General features: G+C 44.6%; 1 protein-coding gene across 2 annotated transcripts in view; it reads left to right on the forward strand.

Annotated features, from left to right (window-relative positions):
• Positions 1–7,954: 7,954 nt before the first annotated feature.
• Optn (optineurin) overlaps positions 7,955–18,061 on the forward strand; it is a 44,171-nt gene continuing 34,064 nt past the window's right edge. Inside the window, exon 1 of one of the 2 annotated variants that reach the window (XM_052727464.1) lies at positions 7,955–8,153. The gene's annotated coding sequence lies outside the window, so the exon portion shown is untranslated. The remainder of the gene's footprint in view (positions 8,154–18,061) is intronic. The other variant, XM_052727463.1, reaches the window with a different exon arrangement.

An 18,061-nucleotide genomic window follows, 5' to 3' on the forward strand; every position in this document is an offset into this window, starting at 1 on the left:
CCTTCTCATTGGTTGTAAACCCAAACACATGACTGCCTCGTCACTGCCTGTCTGTAGAGACTTCCAGGTCTTCTATGGTTGGGATTGAGATTAAAGGCATGTGTCTCTAATGCTGGCTGTAGCCTTGAACACACAGAGATCTACCTAGCTCTGTCTACCAAATGTTGGGATTAAAGGCATGCGCCACCACCACCACGCTCTTGCTATGGCTCTAATAGCTCTGACCCCCAGGGAACGTTATTTATTAACATACAATTAAAATCACATTTCATAATCCCAGCACTCGGGAGGCAGAGTCAGGTGGATCTCTGTGAGTTCAAGGCCAGCCTGGGCTACCAAGTGAGTTCCAGGAAAGGCGCAAAGCTACACAAAGAAACCCTGTCTCGAAAAAAAGAAATCACATTTCAGTACAAATAAAATATCACCATATTATTTATATACACGCAGGCAAAAACCTCATATGTACATTTAAAAAAAAAGAGTTAATCCTAATCAGTCAGTCAATCATCTGGGGAGGAAAATACTGCAAGTCTGTTCTAGAGACTTAAATAGGATAAAACCTACTTAAAATGTAGGTGGACACAATGGTTTCTTCGGCTACTGTCCACTCTCACTTCTTGAGAGTGTGTTCTCCTGTATTCTGCAATAAAATAGTTAACTTACATACTATGCTCTATGCATCCTATCTAAATTCTTTTGCAAGAATTCTAAATTCAGATCACAAGGACTAGAGCGCCACGTAGATGCCAGAGCAAGCATCTGGTGGCAGAGAGATGGAATGTTGTATAGCAAAGGCCAAATGACCTTGGGCTATCAGACCTATGATATTTGCCTTAACTTTTGAATCTGGCCTAATATTCTTCTATTATAGGAATTTTTCAACTACATGGCAAAGCTTAGCATGCCTCTAGGCTTCACTAACTCTAAAGCTAAGAATACTAATTCTATCTGAAACTCAAGAAAGAGATTTCTCCCATCTTGCTTTATGTAGCTTATCAGTCTGATGTCCCCACTAACAGAATCTGTAAATTAACGGATCTATGGTTTTCTTGTGTTCTGTGAATAATGCTATTGGAAATTTGTGGGGGTCCCACCTTGTATGCTCCATGTCATTGGGAAAACTGGGATCCCCTCTTGGTATTCTTCGTCTTGCTAATAAAAGAATTTAAGAATGGACTCAGAAGAAAGCTTGAGAACAATTTTATTAGAGTTTAAAAGAAAAACTCTAGGGCAGATAAACTGTAAATCTCTGGCCCTGCCCGTAAGAGGATGATGGAGAAAAGGAAGCAAGCCAGCCACGCTGTTTGAGGTAAGCCAGCATGGTCAGCAAAGAAGGTCAGGCACGTGGCCGACGGGCAGCCACATGGCAAAAGGTGGTGGGTGGGTGCTTCAGGGAAAGAGTAAGGAAGCCCAAAGTGTCAGGAAAAGCATGCTTAGGAAATAGAAAGAAGAAAAACTTACAAACTCAGAAAAGTAGGCATGTTTAAGATAGCAGCGGTGGCTTGAAAGGTTTCAGGGTCAGGGTACAAATGGATTGGGACAGACTACTGGGGGATAAGGATAGTCTTAGGGTTTTATTACTGTGAATGGACGCCATGACCACTGCAGTTCTTATAAAGGGAAATATTTCATTGGGGCTGGCTTACAGGTTGGCGGGTTTAGTCCATTATTGCCACAGTGAGAAGCATGGTGGCACACAAGCAGATGTGGTGCTGGAGAAGTAGCTGAGAGGTTTATATCTGAACCTGCAGGCAGCGGGAAGAGAGAGTGACTGGGCCTGGCTTGAGCTTCTGTAACCTCAAAGCCCACCTGCTGTGACACACTTCCTCCAACAAGGCCACACCTACTCCAACAAGGCCACACCTCCAATAATGCCACTCTCTATGAATCTATGGAGGCCACTTTCATTCAAACCACCACAAGGAGTTTATTAGAAAGGTTATTACTACATGGACAAACAGACACACAGACAACAGCATGGCAGGGACTGTGAGTAGAGTCAGGCCCTCATGCCAAAGACAGACACCATAGCAAGGCTCGTGTGGCAGAAGTGGGGGTCTGTTTTAGACCTTCCTGAAGATGGAGGTGGTTTCATAGCACAATCCTGCAGCCAGGCTGTCTGATGCCAAGCAGGAGTCAGGAAACAAGGTGGGGGCAGGATGTACAGCCACCAATAGCCCTGGTGAAGTAAACTACTTTCCTCAGGTGGGGATCCTGACACCTGAAAATTTGTCAGCTAGAGTAACAGACAGTGTCTCAGTAGGGTGCCTGTTGGTATCCCAAAGAGAACTGCTGCAGACATTGTGGCCTGAGCAGCAGCTGGATTCTAACACTTATACCACTCCCTAAGTAACTGCACAGAGAGCAGGGATTCCAGGAAAGAAAAGCACATTATCTCATTACTATGATAATTATTCCTCCCATCTATTTAGCATGGCTTAAGGGGAATCAGCCTTCCTGTTCCCTTGGTGTCTTAGTTAGGGTTTCTGTTGCTGTGATGAAATACCATGACTAAAAAGCAAGTTGGGGAGGAAAGGGTTTATTTGGCTTACAATTCCAAATCGCTATTCATCACTGAAGGAAGTCTGGCCAGGAACTCAAACAGGGCAGGAACCTGGAAGCAGGAGCTGATGCAGAGGCCACAGAGGGGTGCTGCTTACTGTCCTGCTCCTCATGACTTGCTCAGCCTGTTTTCTTATAGAACTCAGGACCACCAGTCCAGGGATGGCACCACCCACAATAGGCAAGGCCCTCCCCCTATCAATTACTAATTAAGAAAATGCTTTACAGCTGGATCTTAAGGAGATATTTTCTCAATTGAGGCTCATGCCTTTCCAGTGACTCTAGTTTGTGTCAAGTTGACATAAAACCAGCCAGCATACTTGGCTAGATGACTGTCTAGAGTAACACTTAATGGAGGAGACAAAGACATCTCCAACCAGAGGTTGATTTCATTCTTTCACAGAGGAGGAAATTGCTTTCTGTAAGGGGCCTCAATAGAGCCCTGACCTTTAATACTACTGTAATAATACATTTGTACAACATTTTGTACTGTGAAATGCTATCCAGACTAACCTGCATCTGTATTTCCAATCACATTTATTTCAGAATAAATGATTCCATTTCCTTTAAAGCAGAATTATTTAACTGAGCCACACATGTCTGTAATACCAACATTTTGGAGATGAAGGTAAAGGCAGGAGATTAATGTTGACTAACTAGAACTGACTCTAATGATTATGATGTTACTGGCCAAGCTGGCTTGCTCACCCCTATCTCGGGCCAGTTAAGTTTAGAAACAATGGCTTTTTGTTTTGTTTTGTTTTAAATTCAAAAAGCTGTTTTAGCAGAGAAGAATGGGGGACTCTTGTTGCAAAACCTCTGTTGGAGGAATCAGGGGTACAAAGGGTTTTTAGAGAAAGAGAAGAGTAGGAGAATGGGAAAGCTACAGGCTGAGCAGAACTCTGTCTTGCAGGACCGATTATCTCCTTTGCACTCTGGCCAAGACACTGTGATGCACTTTGACCTCCTGGGACTGGTTCCAGTGTTTTTCATAAGCATAATGCTGTAATTTACACCTCACAGTGACTTACAAAGCTGATGACTAAGGACTAAGGATGGGCATTCCTGAGGCCGCCAGAGGTTCTAGGTTCTGATGCTCTAGAAAGACCATTTCACAGTTAACATCTTAGCAGGAAGAGGAATAGGAGGGAAGGGTTAAAGGGAGTAGGGACGGGGACCTTCCCCCATTCCCTAGGCTGACCCTAAGTAGTCTAAGTATTGTCTGCATGTTACACACTGGTTAGTTTAAGCAAGCTGAGTGGACCTTGAGCATGACTGTGATGGTTAGGATGAAATGTCCCCCATATTCTCAGGCATTTGAATATTTGATCCCCAGCTGGTGGCTGATGGGCAGGCTTAGGAGGAGTGGCCTTGCTGGAGGAAGTATGTCACTGGGAGAGGCTTTGAGGACTCAAAAGCCACAAACGTTCCCAGCTGTCGTTTGTGGATTGAGATGTGAGCTCTCAGCGTCTGCTCCAGCTAACACGCATGCCATTCCTCCCATGCTTTCCCATGATGATGGGCTCTTACACCTCCTTCTATAAATTGCCTTAGTCATGGTATTTTGAAATGATCCATATGAGACAGTTATTGACAGCCATGCTGATTAACCCAATTAAAAATTTTAATCATCTTCTTAATGGCCAGAAAAAGAGTGGGCTCCTGCCTCTGAAGTCTCTTGGTGCCCAAGCTGAGGGGTACAGCATTTTTAAAGGCAAATACCACAAAGACCATAATTTACATCAAAATTGGATGAGGTTCAAAGTAACATTGAAATGTTCATTGCTGGCAGAGGATAGAAGTTATTTCAGACATAACAGAACAATGATATTTGACTTCAATCATCTTTAGTTATTTCAGTTCACTTTATTTACATTGGTTGATAACATCTGGACCATGGTCAAGGCTGTGGAAATCTCAAATGTGTTGCCAAGGCAGCTGTGACCATTCAAGAGAGGCGGGTGGAGGGCTGAGAACTGTCGAAGCAAACACAACGTGAAGTTGGAACAGGACGGCATGACCTTAGGCACTTTTATCACAGCAGTAGGAAAGTAACTGAGACGGTGAGGGACTCCCTTTTGTTTCAGCCTGATGTGTTCGGACCTCCTTCAGTTTAGTCCAGAAAAATGGTGACCTGTAATTTTTAACAAGTAGCATGTGACTCACTCCAGGCACTCTTATCCATCCTTGGGTAGTAGGTGGTTTCTTTTTTCTTTTTCTTTTTTTTTTTTAGATTTATGTATTTATTATATCTACAGTGTTCCATGTGCATGTATGACTGCAGGCCAGAAGAGGGCACCAGATCTCATTACAGCTGGTTGTGAGCCACCATGTGGTTGCTGGGACTTGAACTCAGAAGCTTTGGAAGAGAAGCCAGTGCTCTTAACCACTGAGCCATCTCTCCAGTCCCAGTAGGTGGTTTCAGAAACATGAATTTTAGGGATTTTAAAAGGGTAATATGTCTGTAGTTTATAGAACATTGCACCTCCAGAGGTTCTGAAGCAGCTCTCACACAAATTAATTATTGTAAAGCAAGGCACGGTATCAAATGCCTTTAATGCCAGCACTGGGAGTAGGAGGGTGGCAGAGGCAGGCAGATCTCTGTGAGTTCTAGGCCAGCCTAGTCTACACAACAAGTTCCAAGCCAACCAGGGCTGTAAAATGAGACCCTGTTGAAGAAGAAAAAGAAGGAGGCCGGAAGGGGAGGAGGAAAAGAAGGAAGGAAGGAGGAGAAAATCAGAGCAGAAGCAGCAGCAGCCACCACCACCCCAGCTCCAGCAGCCCCAACAGGCTGGGCTGGTAATGTGCTAAGTAAGCACCTGGAAGGCCAAGACAGGAGGATTGCTACAAGTTCAGGGTCATTGGACTTCATAGTGAGTTCCAAGTCATCCTAAACTATGAAATGAGACACTGAAAAAACAGTATATGTAATTAAATAGTCCTGATCAGAGTGTGTGGTTTAGTTTATCACTCTCAGATTTGGTTTTGCAAGGTGATCCAAAGTCCTTACCTATCACTTATAGAACCAAGCTGGGTCTGAGCAAAAGACAACTTCTGGGACAGGGTGTGGCACTGTGGTCATCTTGGATAACTGCCCAAGAATGACACAGAGACAGATAAAGGTCATGGAAATCACTTAGGAGTGTGTGGGGGAGTGTGTGTGGAGGGTGGCATTGTGGAGTATATTTCAGGAAGAGCAAATTGTCAGATAGCTACCTTGAGTACTTTTTCTACCTGGAACTGCCTCTCCTGCCCTCCCACTCCATGCCCTGGTAAGCCTGTGTGTGGCCTCTTCTCTGTACCCTCACAGCTTCCCGGATTGTCGTTTTACCTTATCTCACCATGGCTTAAAATAGAGTCAAAAGAGAAAGTTATAACAACTCTGTTTAACTATCAGTTAGAATGAGAGGAGATGAGAGGGGAGGGGAAGAGAAGGGAGGGAAGGGGAAGGGAGGGGAGGGAAAGGGAGGGGAGGAAATGGGAGAGGAGGGGAAGGGAGGGAAGGGGGAAATGGGGAAGAAGAGGGGAGGGATTTGTAACCTAGACTGGCCTTGAATCCCCTCTGTAGTAGTAAGGACAATTTTGAATTTCTGATTCTCCTGCCCCTAACATCCCAAATGCTGGGATTAGTACAAATTCCATGATTATAGGCTCCCAGTAAAGTCCTACCATGTGGTTCTTATGATGCTGAGGACCAAATCCAGAGCTTCATAAATATTAGGCAAGCATTCTATCAACTGAGCTACATCATCAAGCCAAGAGTTCCTAGATATCTAAATACATGAGGAATGGAAGGTGGGGGCACCCAACTCCACAGGGGAGGAATCGTCTGTCTTAGGAGCACTTTCAGACCTAGCCCTACACAATTCCCCATCTCGCTGTTTATGTGTATCTGTTCAAATATTTTGTAATAAACTGGTAAACGTGTTTCCTTGAGTTTTGAGCTGCTTGGCAAATGAATGAAACCCAAAGAGGAGGACCTGCAAAACTCAATTTACAGCAGATTAGTGGAACAGAAACTCAGGTAAAATAATCTGGGGCTTCCACTTGGCACTGGGAGACTAGAGCAGATCTTTAGGGTGACATTCCTACCTATGGGATCTACCACCACAGGCAGGTAGATGGTGTCAGAACTCAATAGAATGAAAGGACATTCAGCTGATATTCCCCGCAAATATAATTGATTGGTGGTGGAGAGATGTGACCAGGGGTCATAGAAGTCTTCTGTGTTGATTGTAGAAAGTATCAGAAAAATGATGGGTGCCCCCCCACACACACACACACAACTTCTCAGACTTTCTGTGCCTGGCTCTAGGGTTAATTTGGGGCCAGGTGTTGGAAAGGACAGCAGGTGATCTGGTCTGTGCAATAGACTGGGCAGGTCTTGGCTCAGTTCCTTGTGTTGATGAGGATCCCTACCTCCCCTTCCAACCTGTGAGCAGGTGCATATGCAACCACAACCACCTGTTCCTTATCACCACTGTAGCCCTTCTGTCAGTAAATGAAATTCTTCCCTGGTTATGACATCCCTTTGACCTTGTGCACAAAACCTGATCTCATGCTCTCTTCTGAGCCACCTAGGAACCTGGCCCAGTTTCTACCTACTTACCTTTCGCTGGGGGTCTGGTTGTCAAGGCAACGCTTTGCTGGGAGCTCACCCTTCTGATCAAAGGCCATCTGTGTCCTGCGATGCCACCTTACTGGTGTCTTCTCAGGGACTAGGAATGCAAACAAGGGCGGTTCTCTATTGTTTTCTAGCTTTTCGTTCTCCAGTCCCTGCAGTGGCATCCTCCAGTATGGTATAGCTCCATCGCGGTTAAGACTGCTTCCTGAATGTTAGCCAAAACAACCCATCAATCTCACCTGCTTGGGTCATCTGATGCAGCCACGTGTTAACGGCTTGATCTAGGCGAACAAGAGCTCAAGAACATTTTACAGGGTTGCTATCCTTCCTTTTTCCTTCCTTCCTTCATTTATTTTGCTTTGGTTTTTAATTGAAGCCTCCAAAAGAGGATAGGGGATCAGTGGGAGAGTATGCTGCCTAATTGTAAGGTTTAAACAAACACTCAGATGGGAATGGGCAGAGAAGCTGAGAGACGAAAAGATGAAGGTCTTGCTCTGAGGATGCCTGAGACCCTTCTGAAGGGCTCAAAGACCCCATGTGATTCTGCTCTTTCTCTATAGACACAGGGAAGCCCGACTCGGCCCATTTGGTCTGGTGAATAGTTTACTGTAGTTAGCGCCAGGTGCCTGACACTTCGGCTTCCTCCCAATTCACTCGCGCCACATCGCGGAGGTGGATCGCCGGGCTCAGGAAGAGATGCCGAGGGGCGGGGCGTTGGGCGTGGTTTCCCAGGGGCGTGTCCGAGTGGGCGTGGTCTGGGAAATTCCCCGGCTAGGGCGGGAGCGGGCGCTGCGGTCAGCTGAGCGGCGCCCGGTGGGTCGCGAGGCCGCGCGTCACCGTCCGGCTGTCCGGTCGCCGCCCCCCCCCGCCCCGGCCGGTCCCTGGTGGGCGTCGGCATCCGGAGCTCTGGGACTGGGACAAGATGCCAACGAAGCAGTGACCTGAGAGGAGCGGATCCCGGCGGCCGGTGAGCCGGGCGGGGGGTGGCGGCCGCTGGCTGAGCGCGGCGACTCTCCCCGGCCGGCGGGCTCCACTCCATCCTGGCAGCGATTCTCGCTGTCGCCGTCTCCGGGAGCCTGCGGCGGGGAGAGTGACGAAGCTGGGGCGGCCCTCTCGTAGGACGGCTTCCCTGGGAAGGCTTCCAGGGCCCAGGCGGATCCTGACCTGGTGTGAAAGGGCAGCGGGGATGTGGGTGGGGGTCTGGGCGGGTGGCGGCCGCCCCAGAGGACCCTCCTCTTTCCCCGGGACGGTGAAACACGGGTTTGGCTGGCCGCAGGTGACTTCCAGTTGAGGCCACTGAGGTGGTTTGAAGGTGACGTCCCAGGTTGATAGTGATTAAGCAAGCAGTGGGTTCATTATAAGGAGGAAGTGGTTAAAGGTGCTGTCGCAAGGCATGAAGGCACTCTGAACGATGTGGCCCAGGAACAGTAAAGAATAGAGACCCCTTGCCAAAGTGACACGCTTACAGAAGGGTACATAAATTGCTGTGTCTATCTGGGAGAGTGTGCTATATTCATGCATGTGTATACACCCCTGTATATTTGTATGTGTGTGGGGAGGGACGGAGGAGGGAGGGAGGGAGAGAGGAAGAGAGAGAATATATGAAAATGAACTTAATGAAGCTGAGAACTTTATTTTTTGTTTTGTTTTGTTTTGTTTTTTTCAAGACAGGGTTTCTCTGTGTAGCTTTGGAGCCTGTCCTGGAACTCACTCTGTAGACCAGGTTGGCCTTGAACTCACGGAGCTCCTTCTGCCCCTGCCTCCCCAGTGCTGGGACTAAAGGCGGAGCTGAGAACTTTAAAGGAATGGTTTTTACCACAGGCAATATGTAAATTGGATACAGTAAACAAGCCTCAGAGGAAAATGAAACCCAGCCCCTGACCTGGCCTCCGTTATCAGGACTCCTATATGCAGGAATGTATGCCAGAGGTGTTTAAGCTTGAAATGGAAAACCTTAGGGAGAGCCTCAAGAAATAAGGCAGTATCCGGCCACTCGAGCTTTCACAACTATCTCCAAAGCTGCCCTTTTACCCAAAGCAGCCTCACTCTTTTGACCTAGGGAGAGAAGGAGCCCCATTGCCTCAGGGCTGATAATGAGGCAGAGCTGGACAGAGCAGAGGCCACTGCCAGAGACTGCCTTGCATTTGATTGGACAAGTGAAGTTTCATTGCGGACTGTGTGCGTGTTTGATCTGTTTACACTGAGCCTGTTTGAGCAGTACTTTATGTATTGTGTGCAACACCATGAAAGTAACTACAGTTTTTACAACTAGCCTGTAAATTGCAGAGAGAGAGAGAGAGAGAGAGAGAGAGAGAGAGAGAGAGAGAGAGAGAGAGAAGAAAGTGTCTATATTTGGTGAGACTGATATAAACTTGAAAGGAATTGGTTATTATGAACTCCCTCATTTAAGTAGCACATAGTTGTTCTGGCCATGGAACAGACCTGCTGATCCCCAAATCTGCTTGCCTGATTTTTTTTTTTTATTATAGAGACTTAGCATGTTAATGAGTTCTTTGGATTTTCTGGAAAGCCAAAATTCAAAAGAAAAAAATTAAACTCTTTAAATTTTATTATATTTATTAATTCTCTGTGTGTGCATGCTTGTGTGTTGCATGTGTGTTCACGAAAGTATGCACATGTTTGCCACGGTATTCAACACGTGGACAACCAGGAGATAGTCTGTGAGAGATTCATGGATCCAATTCAGGTCATCAGGCTTGGCAGGACCTTTACCCACTGAACCATCTTTCTGACCCTTAAAATCTTTGGTTTCGGTTTGATTTTGAGACAGGGTCTCACTATGTCTACCTGACTGGCCTGAAACTCACTTTGTAGACTCAGCTGGCCTGGAACTCAGAGAGATCTGCTTTGCTTTTGCCTCTCAAGTGCTGAGATCAAAGGCATGCACCACCACCCTTCCCAAAGCCTTTTTTTTTTAATTACCTTTATTAAAGCTTTCCTTGATTCTGCTTTGGCATGTGTATGATAACAAGTTACTAGAATATGTGTTATATAAGAATGTCCAGATCCTTTGCAATGGTAGAGAAAAACAGTTCTGATTTTAAAAATACGGTTAGAAAGGATCTGGATGTGAACACCCTAGAACTGCGGGAAAGTCATAACAATACTAACACGTGGGGTTTGCGCTAACACAGCAGAAAGCGGTTTACAGGTGTTGGGCTTAAATAGCCCTCATTAGGCTGTGTTTTCGTCTTGTTTCAGCAAACACTCAGAGGCTGCTGTGTGCCGGTCTCTAGTAAGGAAAAGGTGGAGAGGAAGTAGATGGTATAAGACTGGTATAATTGCTGGGAGGGCTGAGGAGCTGGAAATACAGATGGCTTTTAGGTGCTCAGAAGAGCTGCTTCTCCACAAAATGTCATATTTGAGCTGGACACTGAAACTGCCCCGTGGGCGTGGGCCAGAGCAAATGGGAGCCAAATATTTTCCAGGCAGAGGACACCGCAGAGACAAGGACACAGAGGCCAAGAATGCATGGAACCATGAGCCCTTTAATGTGGCATTTGTGGCTTGGTGACAGGAGGTGACATTGATGTATATGGATAAGTAAGCCTGAACATAAATAAAAATAAATAATTCTCCCCAACCTCAAATTGCAGCAGGACTGAAATGGAAAGAGAAGAATGCTATTAAAATTCATTCAATGAAAACCTGGTAAATTATTTTCTTGTATGCACCACAGTACTGGGGACACAGCAATAGACAAAATAGGTGAAAGTTGAACCTTGCCACTCACAAGCAAAATTAAAGCCCAAGCTTAAGCCTTTAGGGATGGAGAGATGAGAGTTTGGAAGCATTTGGAGGGAGAAGTGACTGGACTTGACCCCTTTAGATTTTGGAGAAGAGGGAATGGAAGGAAGGAAGTCTTACTGCCATGATCCTGCCTTCAGAAGGGAGTTGTCTGTTTCTGTTTTCTGTGTATTAGTAGGTCATGAAATAGCCTTACGAATAGCATTCCTAGCAAGCAACAGCGAGGCTGCTTTTACTCCAGAAAGAAGATGTGTGTGTGTCCCACCTTCCTTTTCCACAGAGATAGTGGGTTTCGTCGTGTGGCCATGGAATCTACTCAATCTCCCTTTAATTACATTTATATATTTATCCTGTCAGTAGGGTGTGTGAGTGCACACATGCATGCTGTGGCACATGTGAGAAGAACTCAGGACAGCATGTAAGAGTCACTTTTTCCTTCTGACATGTGGATACTGGGGATCAAACCGGGGTGATCAGGCTTGACAAGTGCCTTTACCTGCTGAGCTATCTTGCTAGCCCCCTTCAGCTCCTTGTGTGAACAGAAACTACAATTTACCTATAGCCAACTATTGACTCTCTACAGGAAACGGTTTTCATTATTTAAAACTAACTTACCAAGTTGAAGAGGTGGCTCAGCAGTAAGAACACTTTCTGCTCTTCCAGAGGACCTGAGTCCTGTCCCCAGTTCTCATTTCAGGCAGCCCCAGCTCCAGGGAATTCAATGTCTCTGGCACCTGCATTCACATGCACATACCCACATACGAACACACACCTACACATACCTTTAAAAAAGAGAGACTTCATTTACCTATGGAGGTATTGAACCTGCTAAAACTTCATTCATAAACCTGAAGACTCATCTACACCAGGGAAAAGGACTGAGCTTGTTTTGCATCCAGTGTCCAGTGGATGGAAGTTGGCATAAGGCAGAAAACCCCTGGCACATGGCCTTCTGGCTGTCAGAGCCATCCTGTAATGGAAGAGACAGTGCCTGCTGGGAGTTGGGGGTCATGGGACAGTCATGGTTCATGTGTTCTAAGCCAGCTTTGTGCAGCCACACACCGTGGAAACGACACAGACATTCTTGTATTGAATAAGAAGTTAGAGTAGATTATCTCTAAGGCCAACTCAGGAATGAGATTTGTGCCCATGTCTCAGGGTCAGGTCATTACTATAATTACATGACCTCAGAACTAAGAATGAGAGTATACATGGTTAGGGCCTAGGAAGCACAGCTAGGGATTAAAGCTGGAGAGTTGCTTCTGACTTCCTACCTTGCTAGTTCCTGGTCCTTCTTGTTAGTGAAGTCTTGACAAATCCTGTATTTCTTATTGTATTCTCCCATTGTTAAATATCTCTTGTTTCTTTACTTTGAAGCTGGACTTGCTGTGTAGCCCAGGCTAGTGTAGAACTTCTGGCAACCCTCTTGCCTCAGCTAACCTAGTGATGGGATTATAGGCTTGCACCATCATGCATGCCTATAAAATTTTTTGGTTTGTTTCTCTCATGCTATTTTTTTTTCATTTTTTTGTCTCATATTGTAGACTTTGATGGTCTGGAACTTACTGTGTATCCCAGGTTATCCTCAAACTCAAGGCATTCCTCCTGCCTCAGCTTCCCAAGTGCTGGGTTACAGGTATGCACCGTCTTCCCCTTCTTACTAAATATCTTTGCCTAGAAATGATCAACCCAAATCAGCTGCATTTCTATGAGGAGTCCTGTTGTTAGAGGGAACCTTCCAATAAATGCTTCTTTACCATTTTTGTAATCTCTGAAGATACATAAAAAGATATGTATGTATTTCTGTGTTTGCTCGGTTGACTGTAGTTTAAGAGGAAGTTAAAGACTTAGACATTCAAGCTTCAGTGAGTTGGTTTAACAAGTAAAGGTTCTTGCTGCTAAGCATGATGATCTGATTTCCATCCTTGGGACCCAGATGGAATGGAAGGACAGAAACAAACTGCCGTCTGACCCCCACATAGATGGCATGGTGCTTGTGCTCATTCATGTGCTGGTACGCTTTGTGTGTGTGTGTGTGTGTGTGTGTGTCTCATACACACACAGATGATAGATAGATAGATAGATAGATAGATAGATAGATAGATAGATAGATAGATAGATAGATAGGCAGATAGATAGGCAGATAGATAGGCAGATAGATAGGCAGATAGATAGGCAGATAGATAGGCAGATAGATAGATAGATAGATAGATAGATAGATAGATAGATAGATAGATAGGCAGATAGATAGGCAGATAGATAGGCAGATAGATAGGCAGATAGATAGATAGATAGATAGATAGATAGATAGATAGATAGGCAGATAGATAGGCAGATAGATAGGCAGATAGATAGATAGATAGATAGATAGATAGATAGATAGATAGATAGATAGATAGGCAGACAGATAGGCAGACAGATAGGCAGACAGATAGGCAGACAGATAGGCAGACAGATAGGAAGGAAGGAAGGAAGGAAGAATAAAAATGTTTAAAGGTTTAAGTATTCTCTTACTGCATTTTACCAGTAGATATTTCACATGTCCACTGTGTAGTGGTAATCCACATTGATACCTTTAAAGTGTTCAAAAATCCTGAAGTGTCCTTTGAGTCTCCCACTGTTATTTCAAACCGCTTTTAGTGAAATGGTGGTAGTATTTAAATGCTCGAATTTGCAGTATATGCTAGCTTCTAATTCACCATGACATTTGAATTATGGAATTAATTTTCCTAACACCATTCAACAACAATGTGACTAGATGAGTATATGTTTGTGAGAATGGTCAATGTAATGGTGGGGCTGGCAGGGGGCAGTGGGGTGAGGAGCCCTGGGCATGCCTGTGTTGAAGGGTGGAGGTAGGACTGTGACCTTTCTAGAAAGTTAAGCATACATTTTGGAGTTGCAGAGCTGAGACCCATGAGGAGCATTATCCACTGATGAGTCAGTAGATGGTCTGTGGAGGCCAGGTGGCTCCCAAGGCCACACTCAGCTATCAGTACAGCTGGTTTTCTACTGTCTCACCTAGGACAGCCCTGTTTTCTTCCAGTGTCCTTGTCAAATCTGGTGACCGGAACCAGTGAGAAGTATTGATGGAACAGTTGGAACCAAGGCCAGTTCTGCTGTGGTTTCGTCCATAGGTTTAGTGACGGTGCAGATATGGAGGTCAAGGAGGAGAGCAGTCTTCAGGACAGTCCTCTCCTTCCCATTCCCCGTCCTCCCTTTGCCCCTTCCTCCTCCTCCGCTCTGCTCTTCCCCCTCCTTCTTTCCTTTTCTTCTGATAAAGCCATGAAGAGATAACTTGTTGCTGGCTGTAAGTGTGGTGGCATGCCTGTTATCCCAGCACTGAGGAGGCTAAGGCAGGAAGTTTACCAGTTTGAGGCTAGCCTGGGCTACATAGCTAGCCTCTGTCTTAAAAGAAAAATAGATTGAGAGATGTTGATTTACACATATAATAAGGTGGAACTAAACACATCTTCTGGATGTCTATTACTTTTTTAAAATCTTTTGAGATGGGCATAGTGGCTGATCTTTGTCATCTCAGCACTTGGCATGTGGAGGCAGGAGGATCACCATGAATTCAAGGGCAATCTTCTCTACATAATGAGTCTCAGGCCAACCTGAGCTATAAAATGAGACCTTGTCTCAAAAAGCAAAGATAAAAACAAAATCAAAGGAGTATGTTGGGTATAGGTGTAGCTCATTAGAGTGCTTGCCAGTATCCATGAGTTCTGTACCTGGCACCCACTTCCCAACACACACACAAATCTGTCAAGTGTTTCTATGAATTTTGCAGATTAAATACCTCAGAAAAATGTACTGCTGCTCCAAAAAATTCCATTTTTTATGAAATGTTATCACCAACATCATTATGTACAGAGATGAAAATTTTAATTGATTTTTTTTCTCTTCTATATGTATGTATATAGATGTTCACCATTTCTGAAATTGATGCCAGGCATCTTCCTTGATTGCTGTCTAGTTTTTTGTTGTTGTTGTTGTTTTTATTTATTATGTATGCAGCATGTATGACTACAGGCCAGAAGAGGGCACCAGATCTCATTACAGATGGTTGTGAGCCGCCATGTGGTTGCTGGGAATTGAACTCAGGACCTCTGGAAGAGCAGTCAGTGCTCTTAACCTCTGAGCCATCTCTCCAGCCCCTGCTCTCTAATTTATTTATTGAGATAGGCTCTCTTCATTGAACCTATAACTCCAAATTCCAACTAGTCTAGCTGTCCAGCTTGCCCCCAGGATCCCGTCTCTGCCTCCCAAATGCTGGCATTACAGGAGGCCACCATGCCTTTCTGACTTGATATGGGTTCTGGGGATCCAAACTCCAGTCCTCAAGCTTGCACAGTGAGCATTTGATCTTCAGACCACCTCCTCAGACCCTTTCATTTATTTTGCATGGGCAGATTTTCATTCACCATACAGCCCACAATGGTTTGAAATGTGTGATCCTCCTGCCTCAGCATCTTAAGGCAGTGGATATGTGTGCATCATCATACTCCATTGCAAAAATAAATTTTATGGAAAGTCATAAACATGGGCTTAACCCAGAAAGGGTACAAGAAAGGAATCTTAAACCAATTCAGTTAGGTAAAACCCATATCCGTACATGAGGCTCTCAAATAAGCAATGCTTTGTCAGTGAAATTGCCACCCTCCTCATGGACTTCATGAGATGCATTTCTTCTTAGCAGATGCTTTAAGTAATACAGCCAGCCTGCTCTCCCCATCAGTGCTAGCACTATGATTTACCCTCAAGTTCTTCAGACTAGAAGCAGTGGACCAGACTCTTGATTTTAGAGAACCTGCAGAGAGCCCAGGATCCTGCCTCCTATGGGCATAGAAAGCAGCCCTCATTCTGTGCATCTGGTCTTGTTTTCATATGTGGGTATTAAGCATGCACACTACACGGCAAAGAGGGTGGTTCTCCTACCTGTCAGAAGAGGGACTGATTTCATGTACTGTGGAATACAACTCATGGAGCCACACAGGCACCTTAATCATGATGAGCTGGCAGTCTGAGAGCAATGCCTTCTCCCCTAGTTAGAAGGAAGATTGGGTACTGGGTTTGTAGCTCAGTGAGTGGTAGAGCACTTGCCTAATATGCCTGAAGCTCTAGATTCAATTCCTATTAAGTGTGGCAGGGGGCAGCGGGAGTGCTCACCAACATGAGCTCATGTGCCTTCTTCATCCCAGGCCTTTTTGTGGTACCAGTGGCTCTCTGCTTCATCATAGTTGTATGGCAAGCATTATCATTTGATGCCATTTGTTGCATAGATGGATTTAAATTTATCTTGTAATTAATTATTAGAGGTAAAATGTTAAGTTTTTTTTAAAGATTTATTTATTTATTATGTATACAGCATGTATGACTGCAGGCCAGAAGAGGGCACCAGATCTCATTACAGGTGGTTGTGAGCCACCATGTGGTTGCTGGGAATTGAACTCAGGTCCCCTGGAAGAGCAGCCAGTGTTCTTAACCTCTGAGCCATCTCTCCAGCCCCAAAATGTTAAGTTTTTTTAAATTTATGTGTACGTGTGTGCCTGTGGAGGCCAGAAGAGGATGTCAGATCTCCTAGAGCCGAAGTTACAGGCAATTTTCAGCCAACTGACATGGATGCTGGGAGCCAAAGAGGAGCGAGTGCTTTTAAATACTGAGTCATCTCCCTGGACTTCAGTCATTTGCCCTTTGTAGAATAGGGCAGTGTGTGTGTGTGTGTGTGTGTGTGTGTGTGTGTGTGTGTGTGTGTGTGTGTGTGTACTCTTACTTTGTATTGTTTTATGATCTATCCACATCAGTTCATGATGTTAGCTACCATATTCATGAAGATGAGAATTTTTGCCTGGAATGTGTGTGTAGCCAGTCATTGGAAAGATGTCTGTTTGCCTGAGTGGTAGGTAATAAAGAAGTGTGTTGTTATTTGTTTTTGCCCTTTTTGGGGGGCCACCACCCAGCTCCCAAATAAATCACACATGGAGGCTTATTCTTAATTATGAGTGCCCTGTCTTAGCTTGGCTTAGTTTCTAGCCAGCTTTCCTTAACTTTACATCTCGTCTATCTTTTCGCCACTGGGCTTTTCTTGTTCTCTTACTTCTATAAATCTTACTCTTACTCTGTGGCTTGCTGGTTGTGTAGCTGGGTGACTGTCCCCTGGAGTCCTCTTCCTCTAGCTGCTAGATCACCCCGCTTTCCCAGATTTCTCCTTCTATATATTCTCTCTGCCTGCCAGCCCCGCCTATCCTTTCTCCTGCCTTGCTGTTGGCCAGTTCTTTATTAGGCCATCAGGTGTTTTAGACAGGCACAGTAACACAGCTTCACAGAGTTAAAGAAATGCAACATAAACAAAAATAACACAGCTTAAAGTATTCTACTACAGAAGTGGAATTGACATTTACTCTTATTTGTGTGTTCTCATTGACACATCTATGAAGTAAAGCCATAACGTAGACATGTTTTCAGGATACACAGTAGGTATCAAGCTGCTTTAGTGTTTGTGTGTGTTCACTGATAAATATCATATCAAATCCTCAATAAAAATAAAACTTTACTTGCGCCTTTTTTTTATTTTAAGATGGGTCTTCACATCAGCCTTGCTATGTGCCACTTCTGGCCTTAGGCAAGCTGTTACACCTGCTTCCTCACCTGAAAGATCAAGGTAGGGAGTGTCAAAAAAAAAAAAAAAGAGTAGGGCGTGCCTAGTAGAGTGTTTCAGCACATACTAAGCCTAAGAATTGCCAAAAATAAACATTACCTTCCATTCCTTTTAATCCAAGACAAAATACGAGATTTCAATAGCTTTCAATAAATATAAAATATAGAGATCTTAATAGCCTTCAATAAATGTATAAATGAAGATTTTAATAGCTTTATTGAAATTTATCTAATTCCTAAACAATTCACTCAAACTCAGGAGATTTGACCTTAAAAGATTTCAGGGGATTTATGAAGTGATCCTTCACCAAGGCTAAAGATATTATCCTAATCATTATCACATCCTGTGCTTCACATCTCATTTCCAGTTCTGCCCCTTTCTACACATGGTCCCATGGAGGTGGCCAATGCAGTTGGATGTTTAAAGGGAAAGTCTTCACAATGCAA

This window comes from Peromyscus californicus, unplaced genomic scaffold (assembly GCF_007827085.1).
Source record: "Peromyscus californicus insignis strain IS unplaced genomic scaffold, ASM782708v3 Scaffold_8__1_contigs__length_139910024, whole genome shotgun sequence".
NCBI classification, from domain to species: Eukaryota; Metazoa; Chordata; class Mammalia; order Rodentia; family Cricetidae; genus Peromyscus; species Peromyscus californicus.